The sequence below is a fragment of the Orcinus orca genome, chromosome 9 (genome assembly GCF_937001465.1).
Source record: "Orcinus orca chromosome 9, mOrcOrc1.1, whole genome shotgun sequence".
Taxonomy (NCBI): Eukaryota; Metazoa; Chordata; class Mammalia; order Artiodactyla; family Delphinidae; genus Orcinus; species Orcinus orca.
The window spans coordinates 63,380,469-63,397,054 of record NC_064567.1 but is presented as its reverse complement, the minus strand read 5'-3'; positions in this window follow the sequence as shown (position 1 = coordinate 63,397,054).

Sequence of the window (16,586 nt, the reverse complement as noted above, 5' to 3'; positions counted from 1 at the left end):
TGCCACAGACCACTGGATCATTCTGTTGTCATAGCAACTCATTTAGAGACCTGTTCATGTCATTTCTAATTTTAAAAAAGTGCCATCTTTCATAGACTAAAATTGTTCTAAAGCATCAAGAGTAGAGGCTATAATCTGTGTTTTGTATTACATTACTCTGTATTTCATTTGATCCTTTATAAACAGTGGTTCACTATAGTAATGGGAACATCACTTCTTGATGAGTTACTTTGCTTAACCATTTTGATGCCTAGAATATTTGCATTCAGGAACACTGACATAACCTTGAAATAAATTATTAGACTTTAAAATTTTTATTTCTGTGAAATATTAATATATGTAACAGTTTATTTCTCAGTCTCCGAGATTTACTCAAGAAGATGAGAGTTGAGATAAGAAATGCATTGTATTCATAGTTGGTATACTGTTCAGGGATGGAGTAAGAATCAGAAAAGGTTTGCTCTTCAGAGATGAGTTGAAGGTCAGGGCTGGGGAAAAGGATGAATTGACAGTGAAGGCTGATATGTTTTATATTTTCAAACAGGCATTTTGGATTGGCTGAGTTAAAAATTAGCCATTTCGAAATTTTCTACCGTGGCTTAAGAAGGCTGAGGAAGACAAGGCTACCTAGCCCATATAAGGCTATACATCCCTTGAACTGTATTCTAACCAGCTCATAAAACTCCGAGCTGGACTCCCAGAGTCCTGGTCCTGGGACCAAGAGTCATGCTGGCTAACTTCTCAACTCTTTGAACTTGAACCATCCCTACTAAACATGACTGATTTGGTACTCTGAAGGGGCCATTACTGATGGCTATTCTGATTAAGGCTGTATGGTGTGGCAGTAGTTCCAATTTCCTGTGACTTTCAATCTGGGTAAATAGCTGTCATCATTAGGTAATGGCTGCTTTGCTAGGCTAGCAAATTACAAGCAGTTACCACAATCTAGTGCTGTTTTAAAATGTTTGATTTAATTGGTTATGATTTTCCCATTTCTACTTCTAGATGAATAGCAATTTAAAGTATCCTTTTTCTGCCTTCTTTTTTCTCACTCTTTGGTGTTTGTGTATTCTCTCAGAAATGTACTATATCATTTAAAGAATAAAATAATAGAGTGGTTAATGGCCACTATAATTTAGACATGATTGTCTTTCATAATTAGAATATAATGCATGAAACTCTTGATTTTTTTTCTTCTTATGTGCATAATTTCAGGGATATAGGAGGTCTGGGAGCAGTAAGGAGTGAAGTTTTATATTACATTTCAGGAAAGAGCTCATCCTGGTTTGTGTGATTAGAAACTCTAATGATGCTCAGAGTACTAATGCGAATGGGGAAGAGTATCAAGTGTGGGGGATGTATAAGACCATTTACCAAAATACATGAGATCCTCCTACACCACAGGAGTTATGGGTCAAAGTTGTTGCTTACATGAGTGTTTCTTAATGTTGACCACAGACTTCCTGAAAAAAATCACCATATAACCCATTGCCCAAGCAAAGACAAATTTATTGCTTATTGTAGAAAGGGAGGATTCTACATTGACCAAATCCTAGTAGCTTCTCTGAAGGGGAAGTTCAAAGACAGAATATTTCCAACTTCTGGGCAGTCTGGTTTAAGGCAGCTCCCTTTATAAAAATAATGAATGGGATTGAGAAAACTTCATGATATAATAAGTTGCGAAGAAAAGTTCCGAAGATGATACAGAGCATTCCCATATACCCCATACTAAATTTCACCTATTGGTAACATGTTACATTTGAATGGTACATTTGTTGCAACTAATGAACCAATATTGATACATCATTATCAACAAAACTCCATATTTTATTCAGATTTCCTTAGTTTTTTTTTTCTTTTTTCTTTTTTACTTGTCACAGAATCCCACCCAGAATACTACATTATATTTAGTTATTGTGTCTCCTTAGGCTCCTCTTGGCTGTGACAGTTTCTCAGAGTTTCCTTATCTTGATGCTTTGAGAATTTTGAGGAGTATTGGTCAGAACTTTTGTAGATGCACCTCAGTTGGGATTTGCTGATGTTTTCCTCATAACTAGACTGGGGTTATGGGTTTTGGGAGGAAGACCACAGAAGTAAATAGCCAGTATCATCATATCATATCAAGGATACCTGCTATCAACATGACATCACTGTGGGTGTTAACCCTGATCACCTAGCGGAGGTAGTGTTTTTCAGGTTTCTCTGCTGTAAAGTTACTCTTTTCCCCCCATCTCTCTATACTGAATTCTTTGAAAAAAGTCACTACGTGCAGCCCACACTTAAGGGATGGGAGTTAATGCTCTACCTCCTTCAAGGCGCAGCATCACATAAATTATGCAGAATTTGGAATTTTTCTGCCCAGAAGATTGTCTCTTCTCTCCCATTAAAAAACAATTATTTATCAGGACTTCCCTGGCGGTCCTGTGGTTAAGGCTCTGTGCTTCCAGTGCAGGGGACGCAGGTTCGATCCCTGGTTGGGGAACTAAGATCCCACATGCCTGTGCGGCATGACCAAAAGATAAAACATTTACAAAGTATTTATTTATAACAGTATGAACTCATGAATTTTTTCTTATATTTTGGGTTACAATACAATAATACAACATTGCTATTTTTACCATATTTTCTCAGGTCATACCTTGCTTTTCTAAATGCATGGGATATGAATTTTCCTGCACTAGTCTCTGTTTATTCCTCCAGCCTCCTTTTCTGCCACTCATTTACTCATCAACTCAACTGAATTATATGAAATACTCCAAGGCAGGCATATTATCTGTCCCCTGTGCCTTAGTACATTCTCTTTGCTTTGCCTAGAATGTTCTTCCCTTTTGCATGTAGTTGTTTACCTTCTACATATTCTTCTGGACTTAATTTAGCATCATTGGGAAGCCATCCCTGATACCTTCCACATCTATTGTCCCCCATAGAACACTTTTATCACTCTTGTGGATTTCTTTGTTTTTTATTTTTTAATTTTTGGCTGCACGTCACAGCATGAGGGATCTTAGTTCCCTGACCAGGGATCAAACCCCTGCCCCCTGCAGTGGAAGAGCAGGCAGAGTTTTAACCACTGAACCACCAGGGACGTCCATTGTGGATTTCTTTTTAACACTTATTAAATATATTTTTAATTATTGCTTTCCTATATTGTCTTTTATCAAATGTGAAAATATCTAGAGAATAGGTATTCTTAATAATGCCTCCATCTCTATGTTAGTAGGTATATAAGCTTTATAATCCTTCACCTGTGATTCCAAAATTGAAGATTCCACAAGAGCTCTTAAAACCCAAGCTTTTTCTTTTCTTTTTTTTTTTTTTTACTTAGCCCCTAGGTTATGCTGATTAATTGCTAGAATTACAACATTTTTTTAAGTCTTTGCACTTGCCTGTGTGTGCATGGTTTCATTTTTATTTTTTATTTTTATTTTTTTAATATCTTTATTGGAGTATAATTGCTTTACAATAGTGTGTTAGTTTCTGCTTTATAACAAAGTGAATCAGTTATACATATACATATGTTCCCATATCTCTTCCCTCTTGCATCTCCCTCTCTCCCACCCTCCCTATCCCACCCCTCCAGGCGGTCACGAAGCACCAGCTGATCTCTCTGTGCTATGTGGCTGCTTCCCACTAGCTATCTACCTTACGTTTGGTAGTGTATATATGTCCAAGCCTCTCTCTCGCTTTGTCACAGCCAAGCTTTTTCTTACTCATTCGGTGGCAGAACTTGACCTGTTATGAACTTTTTCTAGCAGCAAAATCCTACCTGAATACCTGAACTGATGAGAAGCTATTAATAGTTTTTAATATTTATACCACTGTTTTGCTGTAGAAATGTTGGCTTGACTATCAAACCCAGGCTTCACTGAGAATATTAGAATATATGGTATATGCATCATATTACCTCTCTGAATTTGAACAGTCCTGAATTTTGAAATGCATAGGGCCCTAACAGTTTTGGAGTATGGATTGTGTCCTTGTGTTATATTCTCATAAAAGGTTAATATATTTGAATTTCAGTCGTATAACAGAAAGAGACTTTTAGCCAGTTCTGTAGAAAGATGAAACAATCACGCAATATCTGAAACCGAATGGCTGAATTTATTACTTACTTAAGTAATAAAAAGCTTTATTTGTTAGACGTAGTCTCCGAACAAAATAACTGATTTTATGTGGGTTTTTTGGGGCAGGCATTCTTTTGAAGTTGTGTTGTATAGAGCAGAGAGTATGTTAAAACAGCCTTAGGTTTTCATTGGAGTGAATCTGCCACCTATTTGCTACCTATTGGCTGAACTTCAAAGCCTGAGGCAGATACTCATCTTGGGCTTACAGCTCAGTGTCCTTGATTGACTACAGAGCTTAAAAATCAGTCCTAAATTATAGAACTGACATTAATTGATTAAATGGGATTAAAAGCTGATCTGCTTTAATGACTGATAGTTTTTTTCTAGAAGCATGGGGACACTTTTTTTTTTTTAATTCTCAATGCACACTACACTGAAGTAATTTTTTTCCCTCCCACAAAGTATATCTTTAAGAACCTTATCCTTGAAAACCAAAAACCTGCTCAAAATGTATTTTTAGTACCAAATTGATGAAATAATTTCTCATTTTTATTCATTCAAATGTGGAAATAGATGGGACTTGAACATGGAAGCTCTGGCCAGAGCCATAGAAATAATTTCAATAAAAATTTGGATCATTTGGTCAGAACTTCTAAGGCCCTTTTTTAAAAAAGCATTTAAATCTGTAACATAGAAAGTCTCCAATTCTTCTAATTTGCTTGTAATATAGTTTCACTGCTCTCTTGGATTATTTGCTATAGAAATTCTCATAGACTTATAGCAATCAGATCTGTGCTGTATAATTTCTGTTAGCAGCAAGGAAATCTCTGGTGTTCCTGGCATCTCACTCAATTATAACTTATAGGGTATTTTCTAAACTCAAAAGGAAATATGTTAAATCTTTGGGTGTAAATGAAATGGCTAAGAGGTTGAGGACATGAGCTAGCATTACCAACACGTGAACTTCAATGAAAATATTAAACAAGGCATCTTTAAAGGATTTTGAAATATTCAGTACTATAAATTCGGTTGTTTTTTTACTAATACAGTCGTAGTTTCTCCTGATATCAAACCATGGACAGGTAAGTGAACAATTGCCAAGGGAATATAAACTTCTTATTTAATTACTTAAAATGATGAAATTGAAATAATTTTTAAAAAGTCTATGTGGAGGGAAAGAATTTTATTTCTTATATTTCTCATTTTCCCTCCCTATCTATTGACTACTGCCTGGAGGGAAAAAAAAGGCCTTTGGTAAGAAAGAGCAAAATATAAATTGTATGTGTGGTTAATCTATAGTCATTGTGTTTTGAAATGGTCATATTACAAAGGATGGTTTGATATGTAGATATTCTGTTCTGATTAGTCCAAAAGACTTTAAGCTTCCTCCTATAATACACTGTGGGGCTTTGCCCTGCCTAATTGAAAGGAATCTGGAGGTTACTCAGAATTTTAAGAACATTCTGCCACTTCTTCAGAACCCCAGAAGGAGGGCAGAAAAGTAGAAAAATGCCAGTGATGTTGGGGGAAAAAGAGAAAAGAGAAGAATTCTAGCTCAGTGAACTTTGAGTTAAAAGGTGAATAAGAGCTTCCCTGGTGGTGCAGTGGTTGAGAGTCCACCTGCTGATGCAGGGGACGCGGGTTTGTGTCCCGGTCCGGGAAGATCCCACATGCTGCGGAGCGCCTGGGCCCGTGAGCCATGGCCGCTGAGCCTGTGCATCCGGAGCCTGTGCTCCGCAACAGGAGAGGCCACAACAGTGAGAGGCCCACATACCGCAAAAAAAAAAAAAAAAAAAAAAAAGGTGAATAAGCAAGAAGAGTAAATAAATGTTTTGTACCATCTACTGGACTCTGCCTGTATTAGTGATTAACTTACAGGAAGTTTGGTTGCTTCCCAGAATGTGCTTTTCCTGATTGCCTTCCCCAGTATTGCTTTCCTTCTGCATGGAAAACTCATCTTATCTGTTAAAGCCTATGTCATGACTTTAAAAAGCCATGTCCACTCCGCCTTAAGCAGCCCTCTCCCATTGAGCCATTGCCCTGTGTCTTTCCTTCACAACACTTATACTACAAAATGTAATATCTTGTGCAGTTTTTAGTTTTCTTGTTAATTTTCTGGCTTTTCCAAGAGGAGATACTCCATGAAGTTCCAGTGATATGGTGAAGCCAGCTCAGACTTGCTTGTAAAGGACAATAGTTATCCTGTAAACACCACATAATAGTTTGTTACTGCACGTTTCTTCTTAATTTCATGTTCAGTGATGTCACTTTGGTAGCTTAAGATCAACCAATTTATATAAGCTGATATGAGCTGGCTCCAGCATACCAATAGACCTTCATGGGATATCTTCTGTTGGGAGAACTAGATAATTAACAAAAAATTAACAAGCCATGGTGGAGTATTTATACCGTGGAAATTGGCAGGCGTACACAGCAAGGATTTCTTTATCCTAAAGACTTAATTGTTAAGCATTAACCAGCACATGACTGGTAAGGAAAAGGTCTGTATTGATTACTGACTCTTGGGTCCTGGCACAGTGGCTGGCATGTAGCAATACTCAATAAATATATTTGAATGAATGCACAACAAATTGAGGGGTTACAGTTATTTTCAGCTGCAACATGTTTTCTTAGATTCTAGAGATCTCATTTAGCAAGTTCAGTGACTGTTAATTTTTATTTACCAATAAACAGGCAGCTAAACAACACAGTATTTATACTTATAAAAATATCTTCCTTACTTTTATAAGTATTTTTAATACTATGTACTACAGAGGATTTGTTTGTTTGTTTGATATACATCCAGAGTGATTTTGAATCTATTAGTTTCTCCAGATTGTTAGGAATAACATTATTCAGATTAATTGGGTGAGGAAAAAATCAGCCCTCTGCCATGATAGGTTGGGCAAGTATATTGTAAAGGGCACTGACCCAGTGGTTCAAGTGATTGGATCCAAGCTCTAATTCCACTACTAGCCAGTTCTGTGGCTTTAAGCAAGTCATCACATTTTTCTGAGCTTCATTTCCCTAATCTCCAAAATGATAAGATTGACTTGGACAATACTTGAGTTTCTTTTGGCTTTTAGCTCCTATATTTAATCTTCTTTGCTGGTATATGTGTTATCTTTTAAAAATAATTAAAACCTGTATCTAAAAATTAGTGTGAATTTCTATCCTGGGCACTTATTCTTGCCATTTATTAATTATGCCTTTCTGATTACACATGAATATCTCATATCTGTGGTATGTATATATATATCCCTTCTCTCAACTTCTCCCTACTATACATAGTAAGCTTTTATATCTTAATGTCCTTTTTAACCGTTCTTCTTTCTCTTTTTCTTCTGGAATCTGAAACCTCCCTTTTCTTCAGATTTCCCAGGATTTATCTTCACCCTCCTTGGTCTATTTTCTACCAAACTTGCTTGTAGAACCCATGATTATGCCCCTCTGTTCTGTATGATTCCCCCCCTCATTTTCTTTTTGAATAGTTTGTCTATGTTTATGGTCTTTTGAATGGAATTGTGTTTATAAAAACATTCTTTTAGTGTGTTGTTTTAAAAGTAATTATAGTAGGTGGCAAACTGTCCAAACTTGCCATTTTGTACTTTGTTATAAAATTATCCTACTTCAGTGCAAATCTAAATTTCTTAGTGTTCCAAACATGAAAATGTGTCTTTATTTTTTTACCCAGGTATAAAATATAGCACAAACCATTTCTTTGATAGGAAGCCTTTTCAACATTTTATCTGATACTTCATTTGGAACAGGGAACAGCTCATTTATTTTGTTTTTCAAAAAGAATCCTATAGATCCTAGAGCAGTTAAAAATTTTATGCTTTAAAATAAGTTGCAAACATGCATTGCAGCTCATGGATATTAAAGAAAGTTAGATGATTTTGCATACACATTTTGGATATTAACTGCATATGGGATATAGGTTTGGTTTGTTGTCTCCATCTTTCTTCTTCTGCCTTACTGTTTTTTGTCTGTGTAGCTCTCATCATCCCCCATTGGTTTAACCACTTGGCCAACATACCTTCTGTTTATTTAACACAATCTCTTTAGTTTCTGTTACAGATTGAAAAATTTTTTGTTGTATACCCAGTTATACATAGAAAGACATTATAATCAGATTTATTAATTAAGCCTCAAAGGGTGCTAATTGTATGCCTAGATCTATTAAAAGTCTTAATATTAATTATTACAATAGGACTATGAAGTAGGTACTACTATTAACCCCATTTTAAATACAGAGAAACTAAATTAAGTAACTAGCCCAAAGACAGCCTAGTAATGGCAGAGCTGACACTTGGACTCAGGCTGTCTGGTTCCACAGCCCAAGTTCTCAACCACTATACTGTGTTGTTTTTAAAAGACACTTTCTTGAAATAAATCAATAAAAATTCCAGGAAAAATGTCCCTGAAGCAATGGAAATTCCATGGATTTTGAAATTTTATGTGTTTGGTGGAAGCATGACTGATCTCTTTCTCTTACAACCCAAAACATTGCTTTTAAAAGGAATCAATGCCAGGGCACATGACTACCTTTTTTTTTTTTTGCGGTACGCAGGCCTCTCACTCTTGTGGCCTCTCCCGTTGCAGAGCACAGGCTCCGGACGCGCAGGCCCAGCAGCCATGGCTCACGGGCCCAGGTGCTCCGTGGCATGTGGGATCTTCCCGGACCGGGGTACGAACCCATGTCCCCTGCATCGGCAGGCGGACTCTCAACCACTGCGCCACCAGGGAAGCCCAACTACCTTTTTTATAAGTGATTTTCCCACTTTATTAATACCTATCCTTTTGTGTATTGAATAGTACACATTTTAAGTAGTAAGAACTCCCAGTATAAAATACTTAAAATAAATGGCTATCGTTAAAGATATAACAAATAAAAAGTGTTGACAAGAATGTGGAGAAAAGGGAACCCTTGTGCACTGTTTGTGGGCTTGTAATTCGTGCTGCCACTGTGGAAAAGAGTATGGAGTTTCCTCAAAAGTTAAAAATAGAACTTCCATAGATCCAGCAATTTCACTTCTGGGTATTTAGGTGAAGAAAACAAAAACACTAATTTGAAAAGATATATACACATCAATGTTGATTGCAGCATTATTTACAATATCCAAGTTGTGGAAGCCACCTAAGTGTTCATGGGTAGATGAATGGATAAAGAAGATGTGGTATATACATACAATGGAATATTACTCAGCCATAAAAAAGGAATTTTTGACATTTGCAACAGCATGAATGGATCTCAAGGGTATTATTCTAAGTCAAATAGGCAGACAGAGGGAGAGAAATACTGCATGATCTCACTTATATGTGCAATCTAAAAAACAAAACAAAACAAAAATAGACTCGTAAACACAGAGAACAAATAGGTGGTTGCCAGACGGAGGGGGCATTGAGGATGGGCAAAATAGGTGAAGGAGACTGAGTTAATATAAAGTTGCAGATACATGATAAATAAGTCATGGAGATGTAATATACAGTATAAGGAATATGGTTTATAATAGTGTTTATAATATAGTAATAACTTTGTATGGGAACAAATACTTACTAGACTTATAGTGGTGATTAATTCATAATATATGCAAATATAAAATCATTATTTATTACACCTGAAACTAACATATGTCAACTATATTTCAATAAAAAACAAACAAATTTTTAAATAAATAATAAAAATATATTTGTTTTCTTTATATAATAATAGTTTTTAAGACCAAAAAGCTTGAGAACACCTCTGCTAAATAAGACAGTGGAGCTCATAAACTATACAATTTTGTTGTTTTTGTAGCAAAAAATAAAATATTACCTTAACAATGTGGCCAAGATATCACTTAGTACTGTACAGATGCTCAAGTAACTGTTTGAATAGAGTATATGGTAAAAATATCATGGACAAGGTACATGTTAGGTATAGAGAAATCTAGCCAGTAGCTAAAATAATTCTCTCAGTGACTAGTAAATCTGCTCAATGGAATCTAAATTGAAAGGGACCAGTAATAATTCCTACTTTTGTTATAATTGTGAAGAGACTAACCCAGTCATTCTTAAATCAGTACAAATGTACTGATAGTCCAGAGCATTTTCCTTGCTTTGCTGGCCTAGACAAAATTGAGTGATTTAGTAAATGAAGGTTTCACTGCAATCCAAGATATGTGTACGTGATAAAGGCTGAGTTGGCTCATCTCATCCTTATTCTCTACCTGTCCTCTCCAAGTCTTGCCCTTTCTAACTCTCCCCAGCCTTGCCCACTTCCTGGTGTACAAATCTGTTTGGATGCTTTGGAATATGTAATATTATTCCTCTCTTCAACACAATGCAATTCTATGTAATGAAAACAACACATTCAAACTCTGTTTGTATATTCAAATCAAAGAAAGTTTAATTTAAAAATATTATTTCAGAGAGGTTCAGGTTTTTTATCTTTAGTCTACCAGTAAAGCATTCTGGGAACTAGAAAGGAAATGGGAGAGATTTTAAAAGATGACCCTAGAAGAGATCACATGAATCTGATGAAAAGATAGGAAATGATAAATTTCTGGGAAAAATATCTATTGAGTTTTTTTCTACTTAGTTATCATAAGATGAGAAAAAATTCTAAAGGGTGGATAAAATTGTACAGTGAAAATGATACCCAAATCAGGAAAGCAGTCAAAGATCACACAATTCTTTTAAGTTGTAGACCTAAAAGATTGCTTGAAGCAGTTGCTTTCAAATATTAATAATCAACTGGATTCACTTTTAAGGGGAAAAGTATTCTTTAAGGTATTTGTAACGTTGGTGTTAGAAGAAAAAAGGTCAGTGGTTGACAAAATTATGAACCTGGTGTTACATATTGTCACATGGTTTAATGAAAAGGAAGACACCTTGTTTGGCCTCTTTTTATATGGAAAAAATCTTTGATTCCCCCTGGTGATGGTTTTTCTTTTCAAAAGAATATTGCCTGGCAAAATTCTTAAACTTCTGTTTCCTCACCTTATATTTTGAAATGTTCTTTACATGTTAAAAATGATCCTATAATATTCTAAAGCACTTATTTTAAGCATCCAAATTATGAATGTAACCTGTAGTTTTTATTACAATAAATTTAATGACTAAAGAAGTGGCCTCCCAAATTTTGAAAGTTTTAGATGCTAAAAAGAGCCTTAATTTGTTAATGTTTTTTGAAAACTCATTTTATTATATTACTACTATGTTTGCTATTCTAAGGAAAATCCAAAATATAGGGAAATCATTGAGATTAAAATTTTATTTAAAATTCTGGAAAAAGATATTACATATAGTTGGAAATTTTAATCCTTTCAATAACAGGATGTTAAGTAATTGCTCTCAAGTTTCAGCTGTTCTAAATACCATATGGAGGTCGATTCTCGGGACCTCTCTTAGGCATTCTCATTAAGTTGGACTAGACTGGATTCCAGATATGTATTTAGAAGAGAATTTGACACAGATGTCCAACAAGTTCACTTTAAGAGGAAACAATAGCAGATAGAGAGCAGCAATTATCTGAAGGAAAGAGGAATATATCTGCAACATTTTGAGGGGCTTTCAAGCTATATTCACCCTGACTTCTACCATTCTGTTTCAGACAGACTCTAGGGTGGTCACCCTTCTGACATTCATGCCTTTATGTAAATTCCTTCCCTTGAGTGTGGGTGAAACCTGAGATTTGCTTCTAACCAATAAATATAGAAAATGTGTTTGTATTTCACTTCCGTGATATGGTACATTATATAAGACTCCATTTTGCTAGCTGACTGACTCTATGTGCTCTTGCTGTCCTGGAAGTAGTAAGCAACCATGTTGGGAGCACCACAGGGTACGGACTAGAGGGCGATGTCTAGGTGATGGCTAGCAAGAAGCCTAGTCTCTTAGCCCACAAGAAAATACATTCTGCAAACCACCTAAGTTATCTTGGAAGCTTATGCTTCTGTAGTCAGGACTCCAGATAAGAACAAAACCCAGCAGATAACTTGATTGCAGCCTTGTGAGACCCTAAGCTGAGGACCCACTAACCTATTCCTGTACTCCTGGCCCAGAGAAACGTTGATATAATAAATATGTGTTGTTTTAATCATTTAAGTTTGTGGTAGTTTGTAACTTAACACTAGATTACTAATATACATCCCCACTTCAATTTAAGAAATATTTCTGGATGAAAATTTGGTTATAATCCTTTATGATATTTTATTTAAGTGCACCCATCAAGTTCTTATTGTAAAAAAAAATAATGTTCTGCACATCGTTTGAGAACTTGTTGCAAAATGACTGCCCCTTCCTCATGAATAGACAGTGAGGCTGTACTGGATTTTAACACGTCATGCTTCCCTAAAGCCCTTTGTTATCATATCAAATTCCTATATTCTGCTTCAAGGAATTTTTGTATCTCCCAATGCAATGTGCTTCTCTAGGGGGCTGAGATCACATTTAAATAGAGAAAGAGGAGAGAGAATCAAAATAAGGAATGAACTTTGACTGATGAGATTAAGGCAGCATAAAATGTATAAAATTTGTACATAACATTTGTACTGGATGAACTGACCTGTATGACTGGGAACACAAGTACATATTCAGTATGTATATTGTTCTCATTAAGCAAAAAAAAAATGTTATTCTTGTCAATTAAGGACTTTATTTCAAGGGAATGTATTTCACTTCTGAAATGAGTAACTTTGATTAGGAATTGAGATGCTATAAATTTTATTCTTAAGTGAAAACAATTTTGTATGCACAACTGCCATAAAAGAGGAATCGGATTGCTCTAAAACTTGTGATAAATATTCATGGGAATAATCTAGACAGATAAGAACATAACCAGTTTTGTATGTAATCTTATTTATCCCTTGATTTTAGAAGGGATTATTTTAGTAATGTGTTTAGAATTTTTTAAAAATCTTGAACCAGAGTTGAACAAAGAAAATATACAGTTAGTAAGTATTAGAATTGAAGACTGTGTTGAATCTCCCTTAAACTCTGAAGATAATCCAGACCCTGGAACGATTCAGCTCTTCCCAGGAGTCTGGGTGTTCTGTCAACAGCCTCTTTTTGTTTCAGGTTTTAACAAATACAGATTTTTAAAATTCTTCTTTAATCACCCAGTTGAATTTCTTTTCTTTTCAACTTCCAAGATTTGTAACTGAGGCTCCTTAAAGTTCACCTACGGGTTCAGTCCATGACTCCTGGTAAATGTAAGAAGGACTCAAGCAATACTTTAAGGCCGTTAGGTGCATGGGCCCTTTTGCTGCTGGTCTTCTTTTGACTTTGTGCCTTAATTTCAGGCGGCTCTGGATGGATTCTGGCTCTATATTTACTAGATCAGTAATCTTATGCAATTTCTTAACCTTTCCAAGCTATATTTTCCTGCTTTCCAAAATGGGGATTATAATGAGTCCCACTTCAGAGTAATGCTCTGAGAATTAAATGAGATACTACATGTAAAGTACATAGAAGTAGCATATTCTACATTGTCAATCAAAATTGGTAATAATATTGTGTTGTTGTTGTTTTTTCCCCCAACAACTAGGTTCTTTTGCTACCTTTTCATAGGGCCAAACGTAATTCTCGGTACTGTCTTTTTCTGCTTTGGTTCCCTGGCTGTATGTTTTGATTGGTTGAGCATCCTGCCCACTAATATTCTGCTAGTGAGTCTTCCTAGACTGTCTGCCCTTCCTTTGATTCCCTAATATTTTATTCAGTCTCAATCCCTTGCTGTGGGCCTATGGGTATGTCTACTTTGTTGGTTTCTGTGACATTCTCTGTACATATATTCTACCTTCAATATTGTCCCTAACTGACATAGTATAGGAGATAACTTATTGGACTGGATGGCAAGTATCTTCAGTTTTAACACTGACTATGCCACTAGTAAATTGCATGTTTTTAAATGAATGATTCTCAGTCTTGGCTAGATATTAGATTTGCCTATGGAGTTTGCTTAAATATTAAAAATTTGGGGGTCATTAACTCAGAAATTCTGATTAATAACTCTGAAGTGTGCCCAAGCTTATGAGCGTTTTGTTCTGTTTTTTATTTGTTTGTTTTTAAATATACCTATGAGAGATACTGATTCACAAGCCAGGGTTCAAAACTACTTCTTCATTCACTTAAAATTTATTTGACAAAGTTTCACTGAAATCATAAGGCTAGTAGGGTGTAGAGTGTAGAATATCTAATACCACACAATCCTTGCTATCATCCTGCCTAGAGAGATAACAAGTTGGGGCTTTGTCTGTTTTTTAGTAAAATTTTTGGCATATAGTAGCTGTTTAAATAATACTCACCAAAGAAATATATTAATAGTAGCCCCATTTTCTGATCTATAAAATGATTTTAGATTGGTATGTCTCAAACACAGGTTTTAGGCATACTAAGAATGCTTATAATGGAAGTGTGTTTTAATTAAAAGAACAAGCAAAACATAATGACAACAACAAAATAAAACTTTGAGAAATATAAATAGTAATTCTTTTTTAAGAGATTCACAGTGTATGTGAATATATTAAAGGCTCTAAGAAATTTGGATTAAATCTGTTCAGTATTTCATAAAGTTCCCAAGTCCAGAACATTTTTTAAAATTAAATATCCTACAGGACAATATTTTATAGATTATCTATTTAGGAAATTCAACATTTTTAAGGTCTCTTTTATTTTTAGATGACTGTTTCTCAGTCTACAGGAAAGACCATTGTACTGTTGTAGAGTTCAGCTGTTAGAATGCCTGGCTCTCCCACGGCTACGTCTGAAGGAATAGCCCTTGACCAATTGAATGTGCAATGAATAAATCGGAATTTTAAACATCATGTGACCATAATCCTTCTGTGCTGATTGGATAAGAATAGGAATGTGTCTCAAGGGGTTCCCTGTCATAATCCAGTATTGGCCAATTAGTTTCATTCTCTAAGGAATTTGAATTAAGAAATATTGGGCAAATATTTACAGCTGAAACTTAGAGATCATTATATAAAGCAGGGTTTGCAAACTGGTGCAGAACATGTATATTTCTCTGTTTTTAAAACTCATATTTGACTGTTCATGGAGCATGCTGTGTCCAAGTGACTAGAGCTTCCCACTCACTAATGCTTACATCGTCTGCTTTATTCATTTAGAGTAGATTTCTGACCCCCCAATACATTTGTGTTTGCCTCTTGTGAGGTGGCTGGGATGCAATTTGTAGCCTTTAGAAATAAAGGAAGAAGTGGTCAAAATATTGGTAATTGGGGCTTCCCTGGTGGTGCAGTGGTGGAGAGTCCGCCTGCCGATGCAGGGGACACAGGTTCATGCCCCGGTCCGGGAAGATCCCACATGCTGCAGAGCGGCTGGGCCCGTGAGCCATGGCCGCTGAGCCTGCGCGCCTGGAGCTTATGCTTCACAATGGGAGAGGCCACAACAGTGAGAGGCCCGTGTACTGCAAAAAATAAAATAAAATAAAATATTGGTAATTGGACTGGCTTTGCAGCCATTCTCCTGAACACAAGAAGAAAGAAAAATGCAGTTTCCATGAAAAGACACAAAAATGACATGAGCTCAACTTTGTATGAAGGATATGTTGGCCATTTTTGCTCTGCAGCTAGTATGGTCATATCACAAGCCGTTATCCACTTTATCAGATAATTAAAAACCCTGCAGGTGGTGAGGTTCCGACTGTTGGTACCTTACACAAGTCTGACTGCCATGCTTTTTCCAGGGAAATGCTGAAATCCAGTGTGAAACCTGAGTGGCAGAAGACTGGGCACTGCTGAGAGCAAGTGAGAGAAAGAGAGACAGAGAAACAGAGAGAGAGAGGCAGACAGACAGACAGAGACAGAGAGAGAGAGAGGCAGAGAGAGAGAGACAGAGAGAGAGGACATGGTAGGCACTGACACTTGTTCACATAGAAAAGTCATAGTTCCTCAAGTGCCTCAAGTTCTCAGGTTTTAAATTAGTATACCCTGCACAGAAACAGCCAGTACATCATTTTGTTTCTCCTCTGTCAGTGACAGCCTGCAGTCCAGAGCCTGGTGAAAGGAGTTGAACTCCACATGCCACAAGTACTCATTTTCTTTAAATTACTCCTTTAACTTGACCAAACAGGTTATAGGTACCAATTGTTGCATTTCCTTTTCTTTCTTATAATAGCTAAATTTTCTCACTCCCCTTTAGGCAGTTTCTTTTTCTTTTCTTTTTTCTTTTCTTTTTTTTTTTTTTTTGGTGAAGGAACAGTGGTTATAATTTCAAATGAAGTTATTCAGTTGCACTTTTGTTGATGCTTAACAGAATCCTTTTTAGAAATAAATCGTGGCATTGAAAGTATATCTCTACTTCATCAACCACAGGTTACTCAATCCTAGAAAGGCCTTTTGAAATGCTGCTACTTCTTGGGGAAGCTGATATTCTATATTTTGGTTTCTTCTGAGTATGAGAAAAGTATTATTCAAGGTACTTATTTCAGAAATGCCAGAAAACAAATACTTCTTAAACCTTTACTTTAAAGCATTATTGTTTAGGACCTGGTGAAGAAAAGCTGACAAGCAGAGC